Here is a 16,494-nt window from a genome sequence, read left to right as displayed (position 1 = left end):
TAGTTTATCTAAAGTGACCACTCTCCTTACAATGTGTATGATAATCAAGGTGGGCCATTTCCAGGACAAATCCAGGGTTTAACAAGAACGTCGGGGGGGTGTGGAAAAAACAAGATGAAATAGGGTTACCTTGCATAATGGCTTAGCCACTCCCAGTCTCTATTCAAGCCTAAATTTTACCTTGCATAATGACTTAGCCACTCCCAGTCTCTATTCAAGCCTAAATTTGATTTAGGCTTGAATAGAGACTGGGAGTGGCTAAGTCATTATGCAAGGTAACCTATTTCACCTTGTTTCCCCCCCCCCCCCGCCCCCAGACGTTCTTATTAAACCCTGGATTTGTGCTGGAAATGGCCCACCTTGATTATCATACACATTGTAAGGAGAGTGGTCACTTTAGATAAGCTATTACCAGCAGGAGAGTGGGGTGGGAGGAGGTATTTTTTCATGCTTTGTGTGTATATAAAAAGATCTTCTACACTTTCCACAGTATGCATCCGATGAAGTGAGCTGTAGCTCACGAAAGCTTATGCTCAGATAAATTGGTTAGTCTCTAAGGTGTCACAAGTACTCCTTTTCTTTTTGTGGTGATAAGGGTACACTCAAACTTGCCTACAGGAGTAAATGGAACCATTGCGGGGGAGGGATAGCTCAATGGTTTGAGCATTGTAAATTCAATCCTTGAGGGGGTCATTTAGGGATCTGGGGCAAAAATTGGGGATTGGTCCTACTTTGAGCAGGGGGTTGGATAGATGACCTCCTGAGGTCCCTTCCAACCCTAATATTCTGTGATACTCTGTGAATAGAAGATTGTTGGTGGTGGAATAGAGCTGGGCAAGGAGAAGCAGTATGGAGATAAATGTGAGAAGGGAGGGACAGGCAGTAGAAACAAAAGTGAAACTGTTTGAGCAGCGTATTCCAGAATGCACTTTTATGTAGAAATCCATGATTAAATCGAGTCTTCCTGACTAATGATTTCAATAATTACTTTAATCAATTTGATTTAAATCAAATCCACCGTGTGTGATATTCAAAAGGCGCATGAGGTCTCAATCAAAGCTCTGCAGAATTGATTAATGCATTCTTCAATCTGTTTTCCCTCAATCTCTGACTTTTAAAAACATGTTTTGTGGGAGTGTTCTACCATTGTTGTCTCTGAAGCTACCTGCTACTCTGCCTACCTGTTAAAAATTATAAGTATTTGAAAATAAGGCTGTTGTTTTTTTTATAAATAATTGGGATTTCTGAGCTTGCTGTTGGTGGGTAACTATCTTGCTAAAAAGGGTCCACATTTGTGACACTTACACCATGAGAGCGCCTTATGGCCAGGAACAGAGCTTGGGGAAAGTGTTAAAGCATGGTATAGTTAAAATGGCTTCTCAACAGGTTTTTGTAAGTAATTATGAGTTGGGACAAATTGTGTTAAATGTTTAAAACAAACTGTGCCTAGGCTAGAATGCACTTTTTAAAAAAACATCCTTAACTTGTCCACATTAGCCAACTAAAATGTTAGAAGTCAGTTGTGTTGGACTTTGTTCAAGCATTATTTCCAAATTTGGTTCCAAGCCCACTATGTACAGGACATAAGGAAGCTAGAAATTAATGTCTAACATTCTTCAAAACTGATTTAACACTTACGGACTTGTATATGTGGGCTTGTCCTACATGCAGGGCTTGTCTATGCTGCCCTGCAGTTCGGACTATGGGGCTGTCAACAGCAGTGTGCACCAAAGTACTGCACGGAGGCTCCCCTGTCTGGACACTGCCTGCAGAAACCAAAAGGTTCCTAGTTCACATTAAAACATTAAACACGTTGATGCGCTTTGCTATTCATACCTGCAGTGGTCTGAACTGCAGGGCAATTCAGGCATGGCCTCAGTAAAGTTAATCTGAATTAACTTTCAAAGTGGTAGTTAGACCACATTAAATCCCTGTGTGGATACTCTTATTCAGAATTAATTAAATTGAATTAAGCTAACCTGAATTAAGGCCACTTTAATTCTGAATAAGAGTATCTACACAGAGGTTTAAAGCAGTTTAACTTATCTACTTTAAATTCACACCTTTAATATCAATTGGGTTCATTTTCTTGAGTGGCCCTGTATAGAAAATTCCTTATGTTTTTTTTTTCTTTTTTTTTTCCTTCCCCCTCGTCCCCCCTTCAGTCATGATGTATAGTGAAGAAGGGCCTGAAAGAGGTGTTTGGGTGAAAGGAGGTATTCCTCTTATTTACATGAGAAATATTAAGAATTTCAAGAATGGTCTTGCCTGGTTTTGCTGGTGAGCTTCTTAAGAATTCCCCAGGATGTTTATTGTGAGCTCTCACCTTAATTGAAGAGGTAGAGGTGATGACTACCTTTTGTTCCAAGTATTTGTTAAGCAGTGAAGTTAATAGTTAACAAAAATGAACAAAAAAATCTGGCATTTTAAACAGTGTGACTATCCTTTCCTGTCTTATATGCTCACTTCTTACTCCTTTTCTTTTTGCGAATACAGACTAACACGGCTGTTACTCTGAAACTTGTTTCTTATGATGTCAAAATTTCTCTAGCTTTCTAATTGCCGTAAAGTCTCCTATGTTAGAGAAGACCTGAATTTCTAATATAAAAATTAGAAAGCCTCCCCAATTCACCCTTCCCCGCACCAAAACCCCCCACCTCCCCGCCAAACCCACAAGTCACTAACAGCAAGATCTCCTTTAAATGTCGTAAACAACAAAGAATACAAGCCCATTTTTGATCCTTGCAGGTCAGTTTTCCCTCTACAGTTTTGTAGTGCCATATGAATATATATATTCAGTATATTGTATACAACTGTGTATAAGGATGGAAAATAATGAATTCGATGAAACTTGAAAATATGAGATGATAAAGGTTATTTTTTGTTATGAGTGAGGGGAAAGGAAGATAACGATTATTCTCATCCGTATTAGAATCCAGAGGATTCCCCCAAACAGTTGTATCTCTTACTTTTATATAAATCACTCTATCACTGCAATCATCCTAATAGTCAAGGAGGACTAGACTAGAATCCCTTTGGAGCCTGGCATCATTATTCCCTAAACAGCTGCTTACTCCTGGGGGAATTCTGCATCACTGTAGATGCCCAGAATTCATGTTCCCCGCAGATTTCTTTGCTTCCCTGCAGAAAAATGACTTCCGATGGGGGAGCAAAAGAAAACTGCAAGAGCAGTCATGTGCCCCTCCCTGGCATCACAGGCAGGTTGGTTCGGGTGCCCAGAGCAGCCAATAGAGATGTAAATCACCAGCTGGGGTGTGTGAAGGGGTGAGCAGGCGTGCATGAGAGAGAGAGAGAGACACTCTGTCCCTCTCGCTCACTATTGTGGCACGCTTATCATGGAGGGAACTGAGATTGTTTAGTCTGTGGAAGAGAAGAATGAGGGGGGATTTGATAGCTGCTTTCAACTTCCTGAAAGGGGGTTCCAAAGAGGATGGATCTAGACTGTTCAGTGGTAGCAGACGAGTAATGGTCTCAAGTTGCAGTGGGGGAGGTTTAGGTTGGATATTAGGAAAAACTTTTTCACTAGGAGGATGGTGAAGCATTACCTAGGGAGGTGGTGGAATCTCCTTCCTTTGAAGTTTTTAAGGTCAGGCTTGACAAAGTCCTGGCTGGGATGATTTAGTTGGGGATTGGTCTTGCTTTGAGCAGGGGGTTGGAGGAGATGACCTTCTGAGGTCCCTTCCAACCCTGATATTCTATGAGGAGCAGGGCTTCGGAGTGTGTCTGAGGAAGTAGGTGTGGCGCAGGCTGTCCCCTCAGGCAGAGCAGAATGTAGCAGCCTGCCTGCTTAGTGAATTGTTCCCATTGTCTTTGTGAATTCTCCCAGGAGCATAAAACAGGTGTAAAAGTTTTAAAGCTCCTTTACACGGCCAGAGTGGTGTAAAGGACAGTATGGCCTTATAAATGCTTATGGTGCTTTAGTGATGAGAACTGGTCTAAATTTTTGGACTGAAAAAATTTCTCATCAGAATGTACTCCATGAACTGTTTGCTACTGATCTTTCTGGAGATGGTCAGTAGTCGATATAAATTGTGAGTTTGATTCCCCAGCCCTCACTTGTTCTTCAGTTGCCTATGAAGTAACACTGTGCATATGGATGCAGATATTTGTTGACTAATAACTAGAAATAAAGGGTCAAACCTAGCTACATTACTATTAGGCAAGGGGGCTTGGGGATTTCCTCCAATGCTCCCCCCTCCCATTCTTCATCCATTGTATTGTAGTTTAAATAAATTGCCTAATAATTGAACACATTACCTAATAATTGAAACCGGCGTGATTATATTGCATTATTTTGACAAATAAAATATGCAGAATATTAAAATATGATGTGCAGAATTTTTAATTTTTTGGTGCAGAATTCCCTCAGGAGTAACAGCTGGAGGGGTTGCTGATGAGAGACGCAAGGCATTCCATCTCTTCCCCCCTCCCAGGGGGGCTGCCTCCACAGCAGGGAAGGATTTGAAAAATCCAAGAACCACATAAATTCACAAGTACTGTTTGCCAGTGTAGACAAGCCCTAAAAGATGCAATAGTTAAAGTGCTGCCGTGGAGGTGTTTTAACATGGCTTGTGTAGTTGCGGCACAGGGCTGGGAAAGAGCTCTCCCAGTGCTCTAAAAAAACCCACCTCCATGAGGGGTGTAGGTACCAGTACTGGAAGCTCGGCTCCCAGTGCTGGTGTACTGTCTATACTGGCATGTTACAGTGCTGAAACTTGCAGCGCTCAGGGGTGTGTTTTTTCACACCCCTGAGCGAGAAAGTTGCAGCGCTGTAAAGTGCCAGTGTAGACAAGCCCTTAGTCTTGCAGGTCTATCATAAATGTTAACTAAAAAATCTCAAGTTACACACCACACTAAAATACCAACTTGTTCACATTTTCAGCACTTGAGAATGTGTCCGTGTTGTATAGATTTAATAATCGTAATATTTAATAATTCTCTAGCACCTCCTTTCTGGGGAACTTTTTAAACTTGAAAAAAGAAAAGGAGTACTTGTGGCACCTTAGAGACTAACAAATTTATTTGAGCATAAGCTTTCATGAGCTGCAGCTCACTTCATCGGATGCATGCAGTGGAAAATACAGTGGGGAGATTTATATACATAGAGAACATGAAACAATGGGTGTTACCATACACTCTGTAACAAGAGTGATCAGATAAGGTGAGCTATTACCAGCAGGAGAGTGGGGGTGGTTGTTGGGGGGAACATTTTGTAATGATAATCAAGGTGGTCCATTTCCAGCAGTTGATAAGAACGTGTGAGGAACAGTGGGGGAGGGGGAATAAATGGCAACTTGTGATGTTTTTTGTTGTTGTACCCTGAAAAATGACAACATAAAAATGGCATCTTCTTCCTCAACAGATCTGGTTCCTCTATATTTTGAGTCACCTCTGCTTACTTTTATAGTGCAAAAATACAATGTCACTACATTTTACACCTGTTAACATGGCAGAGTCATCACTGGTAGAATAAACTGGAGCCAATTAGATTGAATCAATTTAAGTGCCGCTCAGGGCAGAATTTGAGAACAGTGGGATCATACTGATGTAGCTGAAGACAGACTTTAATGTAGAGAATTGTTATTTTTTTCATTTTTTCTTAGGGCACTTGGGAAATCTTTGTGATAATTCATTTAATCATTATTTAGTATTTATACTTTAGTAGCACCCAAACACGTCTTACAGCTACAACCTGTTCCCCCACATAGTCAGTCAGTTTTGCCCTTTCTGAATAGATTGTCACACAATCACGGGGAGGAAAAATCATTTAACAAAATAGGAAAATAAGGTTGCTAAATCACAAAAATTGGCTAGGGGACTCATCTGAAACTGAGTAAATTTGGAGTTTACCATGTCTCTTCAGTGTTTTACTGTTATGTCAAAATATATATTAAAATAAACAGTATAAAGCAGCACTGAAAAGTTAATATAGCTATTAGAACCTTAACGCTTGGAGAAAAAATACTTTTCGCATTTTTTAACTGGGCATCCTTAATGATCCATTAACACAATTTTTTGTGTGCACACATATATTAGCAAGTCACTTTGGATCTCCCTGTATGAAATTGACAATAATGCAGCTCTTCAGGGAGAAATAAAAAATGGACCAAATTTGATCAGAGGAAGAATAGATTTATATCCGCATAAATATGTGTTGGAAATATATACAAATATTGAATATATGGTGTCAATAATTGATATTGAAAAAAACTCAAATTTTAACTATAAAATAAGAAAATTTGAATGTGGTAGTATCTTGGGGGTTTTTCACAGTGAGGTTGATTGACTTCATTTCCTTTAGCAGAAAATTTGTACAAAAGGAACATTCTGAATAGTCCCAAATGGAGGAAGAGAATAATTAAAAGTAGTTTAAAATATTTGTGGTGGTAATATATTTTTTTTGCAACAAGGCAATAGAATAAAAACGAAGCTGTGTGTGTGTGTTACTGATGTTTTGAAACTTGTAATTTCAAGGATGTTCATGATGTGCATTTCCTCAATACTCTCACACTTAAAAATCCTTCTTAAACTTCTTTAAGTTTATGTAATTATATTTTTGTGTTTCCAGCTATGGAACAATTAGGGAACTATTTAATTGTACGTTCTATTGGAGATAATCAAAGAAGAGTATGTACAGGAGTTTGGATACATTGTGCCCTTCTTCTCTTCCTTCAGACTAGATAAGATTTCCCTCTGTAAGGGTTTTTATACGTCCAGCCCAATTGTGCTATGGAGAAAGGCATTTTTTTATGCTAAGTAGTTTTTTCAGGATTTTGGAGGAACCCAATTCTCTTTCTTTTTTTTACCCAAACCTAAAGTTCAGGTGTTTCTGTAGGGAAACAATAAAATTGTTCTTTATTTACTCTAAAGAAGTCTCATTCTACAAGGAGAAGGTATATTGCTGTTGGAGCCAAGGTAACAGATCCTTCATACCATTTGTCGTAAGCTTTCTAAAAGATAGATAACACACATGACAAAGTCATATGTAATATGTGGCTGTGTCTCTAATGCTGTGGGAAGATAAAGGTAAATGGGAGTAAAAAAATTTTCTTGATGAAACTCAAGCAAACAAGGCTCTCTTATTTGCCCCAGTATTGCAGTGCATATGACCTTTCCACCACAAATATAGGGGGGCTATTCCATAGTCTTCTCACCACAACACAGTTTAACTTCCTAACATCTTTAAATAAACGTGTTTTCCAAGTACAACTGGCATATCTGAGCTTGCCTTTAAGACTTTCTCAGACCTCTTCTTTAGGAAAGAGAGTTGTTCATGGAGATCCATACATATCTTCAAGATGTTTCTGATTCTAAGATGTCATTGACTTTAAGACAGGCACAGGAGATGATAAAAGCAGTGCTTTTTCTATATTTTATAGCTTGTCTGCTTCCTCTAACGCAGCTCCTCTAGAGAATTCAGGTGTACCTACATATTCTGCAGAAGAAATTCAATAAGGTGACTGTGGTACCCAACCCTAAGTCCTTAGAATCTGCATAACCATATAATGCTAGGTTTTTGTTTTGCTTTGATACTGCTTTTGAAATATGTCAAGGATAATATTATATATTACAGCACAGAGTGGAAGCTGATAACAGCTTATTTAAAAAAAAAATCCCTATGAACAGCCATAGCTGTTGACAAGAAGAACCTCTAGAATTTCCTATATTTCTGAGCTTTTTTATTTAAACTTACTAACATTCATGAGGACATGAACAGTTCAGAAGTACTAACAAAATTATTATGTGAGGTCATAGTTTTCCATGACAGCCGGTTAGATATGTTCAGGAAGTGTTTAGCAACCTGGTCTACACCAGGATTGTAACAAGACTTCCAAAAATAGGCCTCTACATGCCTTACAGCATGAATTAAATGTCCAGTGTCTCTAATGTGTCTAAAGCTGGTTCATTCCACAAACACAACAGGAATAGTGCAGGTTTTAGTGGAATTTATAATTCACTCATTTAAAATAGAGCATTCTGGTCATCTAATCCAGAACGTTTGACTTTCAGAAAGATCCACTACTGTTCAGACATCCTACTTTTAGATTATTCTTCTGTTCTAAAAATCATACATTTCCATGCACTGGCCCTTGCTTTGCCTATATAGTTTTGTTTTGTTTATGGTGCAGAAGTTGGAGGTGCAAATTTCTTCATTTATAACATATGGTGTCCCAGCCTACATAAGACTAAATTATATGTTCTTTCTGCTATTTGAGACTGTCAGCCAATTTTGATATATGTTAACTATTTTAAGATAGATTCAACCTCAACTTATCTCCACTGGGGATCATCTGAGTCAAAATACAAAGACTTACTTTTTATCATTTTAGTGTGCATCATACTATCAAATACTATCAAACTACAGAAAATGCTGCGAGAAGTCAACATAAAAAGCAGCCAACTCGGACTGAAAATTAACCACTCCAAAACGAAATTTATGTGGTTTGATACCTCGCCAAAAGCCCAAATAACAATCAAGGGAGAACAAATAGAAGAAGTTGAGCCATATGTCTGTTTGGGCCAAGAAATTAACATGTTCCACGGTCAGGAAGGTGATCTCTTGAGAAGAAAGAAAGCAGGTTGGTGTGCATTCAATTCTATCAAGGATGTCCTCTTCAACTCAACAGTACTGCCAGCAATGTTGTACGGCAGCGAAACATGGGCGCTGATCAAGATGGAGGAGCAGCGACTCATGGAGAGGGCGATGGAAAGAAGAATGCTGGGAATTTCAATCCGCGACCAAGTCCCCAATGAAGTGATCAGACAGCAGAGTGGAGTGGAGGACGTCGTTGTTGAGAGCAGGCATAGTAAAATGCAATGGGCTGGGCATATAGCAAGGCTCACTGACAATAGATGGACTGCATCTGTTGCTGAGTGGTACCCACGGGACCTGAAACGACCACTCGGCCGACCTCCAAAGAGATGGGAAGATTTTATTATGAAAAGACATGGCTGCACATGGAGAAGGAAGGCCAGGATACAAGAAGAATGGAAGACGTGTTGTGATCGGCGTAATCTATACGAGGGCTGAAGGACTGATTGATTAAGATGATCAAGGTGAGTGTGCATCGTTTGTTACAGGGAGAAGACTTTTGTATGGAAAAATAATAAACTAAGAGCAGCATTTCATTTTTTGGGCTATCTAGGCTGGGAGATCATGCATTATTAGTGAAGAAATTTGTAACTCCAACTTTGCAAACAAAACTACATAGGTAGGCAAAGCAAGGGCCAGCGAATGCATGGAAGTGTATCATTTTTAGATCAGAAGAATAATCTAAATGTAGAATCTGTGAACAGGTGCTAATTACAAACAAACCCTCTTCATTCCTAGTTAAAGATATAATCTTTCTAAAGAAGGCAGAAAGTTATTGTGACGTGGAGTTGATATATGATAGTTGTGAATACTTCAGCAGTCCAACGAGTGAGTCTTTGAGTTTTTAATTTTTAAAACTTGGGTCACCTCACAACAATGAAACTTGCTGATGTGATCTGACCAGGATGATTCATCTAAAAGGAATTGAAAGATAACTTTTACTCTAATTAAATTTCTGTATCTCTGAGTCTGGCTTTTGTGTTACTGTTTGTCCCAAATCTTTTAAAAGTAACATTGACAAAGTTTCTTATCAATGAGATCTGTTTAGCTGAGGTGAATGTTAATGGAATATTGAGCTTTTCACTTCTAGGGTCACAGGTTCAAATCTAGACTAAGTTAATAGTAACAGAAAGTTGTCATTGGAGCAGTTCACTGCTCTATATAAAGTGAGTTGATCACAGACAAGTGTCCACATCATAAATGGCAGTAATTGACATCTTTATGAATAGTCTCAGTAGAGGGATTACTGAGACTGAATTACCTTCTTCTCTTTGAGAACATTGTTAGAGATGCATGGATGGGGCAGTGTGGGAAAATGCCAGTCTACAACTCTAAGACTTGAGCACAGATGAATATAGTATAAAGATACCTTCCTTCTTCCATTCCAACCCTTTACGCTAAACAAAGGATGTTCCACTCCTCCACAGAAAGTCATCACTGGCCAGGAAGAGCCTCTTCCTGACATCAGCCAAGCAGAATCTCCTTAGTCAGAGGAGGGAGAAGAATGAGATTTTTTGAAATGCACTTGGGTCTACATATCTAATCTGAGCAGAGAATGCTTAGATCAGGGGTGGGCAAACATTTTTGTCCAAGGGCCACATTGGGGAATAGAAATTATATGGCGGGCCATGAATTCTCACAAAATAGGGGTTGGGTGGCGTGAGGGCTCTTGTTGGGGGTGCAGGCTCTGGGGTGGGGCTGGGGATGAGGAGTTTGGAGTGTAGGAGGATGCTCTGGGCTGGGAACGAGGGGTTAGGAGGGCGGGAGGGGGATCAGGGCTGGGGCAGGGGGTTGGGACGTGGGGAGAGGCTTAGGGGTTCAGGCTCTGAGTGGCGCTTACCTCAAGCGGCTCCTAGAAGCAGTGGCATGTCCCTTCTCCAGCTCCTACTCAGAGGTGTGGCCAGGTGGCTCTGCACGCTGCCCTGTCCGCAGGCACCACCCCAGCAGCTCCCATTGGAGCTCTGCAAGGGGCCATTGGAGCATGTAGGAGCCAGAGCGGGACCATGCCGCAGATTCCAGGAGCTGCGTGGTGCGGCCCCGACCCTGTGCGCCGGCTGGAGCGCTGGGCAGCCCCTGACCCAGCGCCTGGTTGGAGTGGGGCCGAGCTGCATGGTCTGTCCCCTGACCCAGCAGGAGCTCACAGGCCGGCTTAGAACAGTTTGCCGGCTGGATTCGGCCCGCGGGCTGTAGTTTGCCCGCCCCGGCTTAGATACTACAATGATGGGTGCTGTAGGAAAAAAACAAACAAACAAATGAAAAACAACTCCAAACTTTTTCACATACTTTGCTTAGAATTCATTTGCTCCTGCCACTCATTTAAGCCACACACCAGCAGTGACTTTAATTTCAGTTCCTGCAGTGCTGCTATTAATCGTCTACAGCATATACCATACTTATTCTTGGAATATATAGACTCTTGAGGGATGGCAGTCCAACATGTCTGGTCACCTCCATAATTCTTAATTTTCTTATCAAGCATAATTTACCGTTAGCATTGTCATGTGTAACATTGTTCTTGCTGTTTTACCTTCTAACTGTTTTGTCTTCCAACTTTTCAATTTGGGTGGCATCTTCCTTAAGCAGTCTTTAGAGCTTTAAATTAATGGTATGTGCACACTTAAATCTGCTTTTAGTAGTTTCATAGAAAATTAGATCCTGCTCCAACATCAGTGACGGAAAAAATTAAGAAAAATTCATCCCTGATTGAAAATTGTGCAGAAATATGCTCTTTATTTAGAAATGCTAGTCATACAAAGGAGGTTCTTTCCAGTACACGCACAATATCTAAGCTGTAGAACAGAGATAATATTTAAAAGGTGGTGAACCTTTACAACTCAGTACGTAAGAACTTGAGGGAATAGAGAGAAGCTCTTTAAACTTCTTGGTTTTAACTGTTCCTTTATTACTTATTTTCCCCTCTGTCACAGAGTGCCGAATCAAGGTTGCAGTTATAATCAGGATGGATTTGTGTGAGTCAACCCGATTTAAATCACCAGGTGGAAAGCATTGATTTAAATAATTTTAATAAATTTTTCCATTTGTATTACAGTTATTTTTTAAATTCAGATGAATTCTTATTGGTTGATAAACCATTAAAACATGTTGATTTACAGCTAAATAGAGCCTTTACACTAGATTTGGTACCTCTTTTTGCTACTTAGGAGGGTAAACTATAACTATATACATTTATTTAAGCAATGATATAGATTAATATTTTCCGATTCTTACTAATTTTACATTTTTAGTGTGTTAAAAATGCTGAAAGATGTATTGCTTATTTACTAGTTAATTAACTTTTTGCTCATGATTTGTGTCAAGCTGCATTAGGATGGTGCTTGGAATTAAACACACAACAGCAAATATGATTTATTTTTATTAAACAAAACAAATGTTTTGTACACATAAACTTCTATAAAAGTATGTTTCACATTGTAGTCAGTTAGTTAAAGTGATTATTTCAGGTCAGCCTGGGAAAATTTTCAAATATGCCTAAGTGAAAGGGACTGGAGCTTAAGTTCCTGCTTGCCTGACTCTCTTGAAAATGAGACAGTTTCCTAAGTTACTTCAGCTATCCTTCAAACTTTTAAAACTAGTAGATCTCACCCCCGGCTTCCTTGATTTTATTCATTTTAAACAGGTTTACAATTTTATTAAAATTAAATAACACAATAAAAACATTTTATTTTTTTAAATAATTGATTTTTATCCACCCTGGTTATAATCCCATTCTATCCATTCCTTTTCTTTAAAGAATGAATTTCAGAATATTGTGAACTCATAGTTTCAGTCTCCAACCTTTCATCATATGTTTACTTTGTTATTGTTTAATTTTTAAGAATTGGACAAGGAAAGAAGGGAAGCAGGATATTTCTCAGAATTTTTATGTTATATAAATAAAATACGGGGACACCAATGACTTTAATCTTTTAGTGTTGAGCACATCTGCGGTAAATGTATTTATTAGTCTTCAAGCTCTTTGTGCTATGTTAACACCTTTATGAGCTTTTCATGATGTTATGTAAATAATGTTATTTTATAAGGTGGGAATTCCAGATTGGCCAAGCTATCTGCTCTTGAAAGAGACTGCTGCAAAGGAATTTGTTTGTTCAAATTATTTTTTTCTACCAAAATCCCAAAGGCAGTACAAATATATAGTTTATATGCATCCTCTTTTTTACTAACATTGTAAAGATACAAGCAAGTCTTGTCTTAGCAGAATGTGGTTAAGTGAAATGTTCAGTTACATAATATATTGCTCAGGCTCTTAATTTAATAGGATACTATGGTCACTATCTGAACAGTATGTGTGTGAGCAAGGAAATTCATGTGCATGTTTAGGCTAAAGTATTTGTACACAGTCTAGTAAGTCAGTTGTTTTGTGCATGTTTTAAAAAATCACACAAAAAGTAATACAAGTAAAAGCAGCACACTGCTGGCTGCATTGAGCATTAGGAAAGCAAACTTCTGTCATCGAGAGGATTGTAGGTAACTGTTGCTAAGTCCATTAGGGATATTTATAACTTGAGGCTTGATACCCAGGATGTGAAGTAAGCCAAAGAACTCTGTGGCATTAATGTACGGATGAGTTGAACAGTACCTTAACAGGATAAATATATATATACCATTTGGAAACATTAACTCAGTCATATTTTGATTTCTTAATTTTTGTTCCCTTTTTGAAACAGGCTACATAAGTTGTAGTTATCGTATATTTTATGAGAGATTTCCTTCACAAGTTCTATGTTTATATTACTAATGTTTCTTGTAATTAAATATTCTTTCTGGTATCTGAATTTTACAGGTATTTTGTATAAACATATATATGCACATTTGCTTGTTACAGTAGAACTTAGCTCATTCAGACCCCAAAAATGTCAGTCTTTCTCTGTTTCTCATCAGAATTTTATTAGAAGATTGCTGTAGAACTGTCATATTATTAAGGTTTGTTATTACACTAAATATACTGCAGTACTTTTGCTGGGACTTTATGAAGCATAAATAAAATTTGTTCATTTATTTTAACAACTGTAGTTTAACTTTTGGGATATATTAAACCATACCTTATTTTATTGTTTATTCACTTAATACCTAACTTGTAGTAATCAGTATTTGATAGGTATCTCAGTCAAAAATGTGAATTAGTGAGGTTCTGCTGTGTTCTTGTGCTGTTTTTTGTTTTTTATTTTGGACTGGATAGACAAAAAAAAATCTACTTGAGTATAATTTTTTATAATATAATTAGGAGATAATGAATGTTTGAATGATCTGATGAAAACTATTCCTAAAGTATAAGATCTAGAGTTCATGGAATATGTTATTGGAAGTTTCACTTTCTTTAGATTGATCAGTTTACGTACTTATGACCTCCCATCACATTAGTGTGATTGTCTCATAAACACTAGTGAATTTATTTTTATAACACCCCAGTGAGGAAGACTAATATTTATCTCCCTTTTCAAAAAGGAGAGCTGAGAAACAGAAAAATGGTGATGTACAATGATCACACAGGAAGTCTGTGGCAGAATTGACCCCAGATCTCTGAGTTCCAGTCCAGTACCTTAATCTTGATGAGCAAGAAGGGAGGAATGTGTCAGATTTGACCTTTCTGTCACAGTAATTTGGCCATCGATATATCTGTGGGTACCCCTATTCGTAATTATATATTATGTTTATATAGCATCTTGAATACCAGAAAAGACCTGGAGCAATATGTAAACTTTGCCTGTTTAGGAATCATTACAGCCATCTCTGGGGTGGAATTGGCACTTACTTTATAACACCCTGCAATACTATATAACAGTTTAGGAATACTGTATTAGATTGAAACTACTGGAGAAATTTAAATAGATTCACAGATTTTTCTTAAGGCCATAAGGTTATAGTTATTCAAATTAGAATTTGATTAGGATTCTGGGCTTAACTCTTATTTTATTTTCAGATATAGCTATTTTACAACTGTTTTTATACAGTAAGAATGCAGGCTGGAAATGGTATTGGTTAGTTTTGCTTGAATTTTTTTTCTGTTTCTTTATAATATGTAGTAGAGTTTACATCGCTAATTAGTAATGTATGTATTAAATACTTATCATCCTAATAAACTACCTTAAAAGAATGTAGTAATTGTAAAGTCAAGCTCTCAAAAAGTTAGGAAATGCCAGAATCAATGTTCTGTGTACAACCTTAATTCCCCCCCCCCCCCCCCGTGTATATGCATATGTAATTAAAAAATGAATCATAATGCACAAGCAAAAGGGAGATGAGTTAGGGTTGCATGGGCATTATTAATTTCGGCATTTCCTAACTTCTGAGAGCTTGATTTTGCCTTATATTTCTGTCTTTGAGGGGGAGCATTGAGAGTTGAAGAGAGAGAGTCTCTCAGTTCCTGTTGTTACCCAGGGTTTTCAGAACCCAAAGCAGAGGTAACTTAACTGTTTCACTGCAGGTGGTATCAGGAATAAATCAATGGGAGCACAGCACTTTCGGCTGATGAAAGATTAATGCAAGTAAGCGTGCTCTTATCTAAAAGTACTGTTTTTAGATTTAAGTACACATAGACATAAGCAATAGGTTAGAACATCACAAATAATTACCTAGAATCTGAGATGGTACTGAGTAATTAGCAGCATGTTAGCGATGGCCGTTTTTTTTACCCACCAGGGAGCATGGTGTCAGGAAAAAAATCTCAGGCTAGCTTCAGAGAACTGCTCCAAAGTACACTCTATTGTCTAGTCTTTTTATAACTAATTTTTAGAAAACACATAGCTCATAGTGACCTCTGTTGGGTCATCTCTTCTCCTAACTTCAATAAACTACTTATCAACAAAACATTTCTAACAGTCTTAGGCTATGTCTACACTACGCAGCTTTTAGCGACACAGCTATGCCGCTACAGCTGTGCTGCTAAAAGGTGAGCAGTGTAGCTGCTGTTTGTCAGCAGGAGAGCTCTCCTGCCAACAAAAAACTTCCACCCCCAACAAGTGGCGGTAGCTTTATTGGCAGGAGAACACTCCTGTCGACAAAGCGCTGTTCACACCGGTGCTTTTCCTTGACAAAACGTTTGTCTTTCGGGGGGTGTGTTTGTGTTTTTTTTAACACCTCTGCTAGTGTAGGCAAAGCCTTAGTCATAATAAGCTTCTGTATCAAAGGTGGCCAAACTCAAGATCTCCATCCACTTATTTTCCCTCAGTCTCTATTTGTTGACCCTTTTCTCACCTTCTCCCATTCTGATTAGCAGAAACTGCAGGCCTGCAGCTAGTATTTGACCTTACCTCCAGAAGCTCTGCTTGTTCAAATTAACCCTTAACTATGTGGTGTTCTATTGTATTAATTCACGGTGGCTGAATGCACACAATATGGTTGCAATTAGCTTGTTCAAATTCTGGGATAACACACTCCTCCATTCCGGGGCAGCACTGTGCAAAGTGCCAGAGTGGCCCCTGGAGGCTGGAAGAACAGTTGTAGGAAAAATCCTGCTCAACTCCTGCAGCCCAAGGATGAAGCATGCTCTATGAGGATGGTGCATAGGAGCTATGAGCTAAGTTCTCTGTAAGCTGCGTGGCCATGCAGCAGCCTGTTTAGCACCGTGCAGGCACTTAGGGAATCCGCCCGGGGACCTGCTGGAGATGGGACGCCCCTCCCCCAGCCCCAACCTAGCCCAGCCCCCAACTTGCTGTGGCTGGGGTGCCCCTCTGCCGGCCTCAATTCTGCTGTGGTCTGGAGGACCTGCCATGGCCGGGGTGCCCAGCCCCGCTGCGGCTGGAGTGGCACAGCTGGCCTGGCCTGGCCCAAGGCGCAGCTCAGCTCGGCCCCAGGCACGGCTGGGGCACCTCCCCTGGCCTGGACATGCTGTGGAAGGGGTGCCTATCCTGCATCCCCAGCCC

The 16,494-nt window shown here is 39.2% G+C and overlaps 1 protein-coding gene across 3 annotated transcripts in view; it reads left to right on the top strand.

Annotated features, from left to right (window-relative positions):
- The window catches only part of CTDSPL2 (CTD small phosphatase like 2), a 71,559-nt gene that overhangs the window by 11,274 nt on the left and 43,791 nt on the right, over positions 1–16,494 (top strand). Inside the window, exon 2 of one of the 3 annotated variants that reach the window (XM_077828695.1) lies at positions 14,078–14,250. The exons of 1 other annotated variant lie outside the window; for it this stretch is intronic. The gene's annotated coding sequence lies outside the window, so the exon portion shown is untranslated. Of the gene's footprint in view, positions 1–14,077; positions 14,251–15,080; positions 15,118–16,494 lie in introns of those variants that run through there. One more of the 3 variants, XM_077828696.1, reaches the window with a different exon arrangement.

Source organism: Eretmochelys imbricata, chromosome 10 (assembly GCF_965152235.1).
Source record: "Eretmochelys imbricata isolate rEreImb1 chromosome 10, rEreImb1.hap1, whole genome shotgun sequence".
Taxonomy (NCBI): Eukaryota; Metazoa; Chordata; order Testudines; family Cheloniidae; genus Eretmochelys; species Eretmochelys imbricata.
The sequence above is the reverse complement of the archived record's forward strand: the minus strand, read 5'-3'. Positions and strand labels throughout refer to the sequence as shown.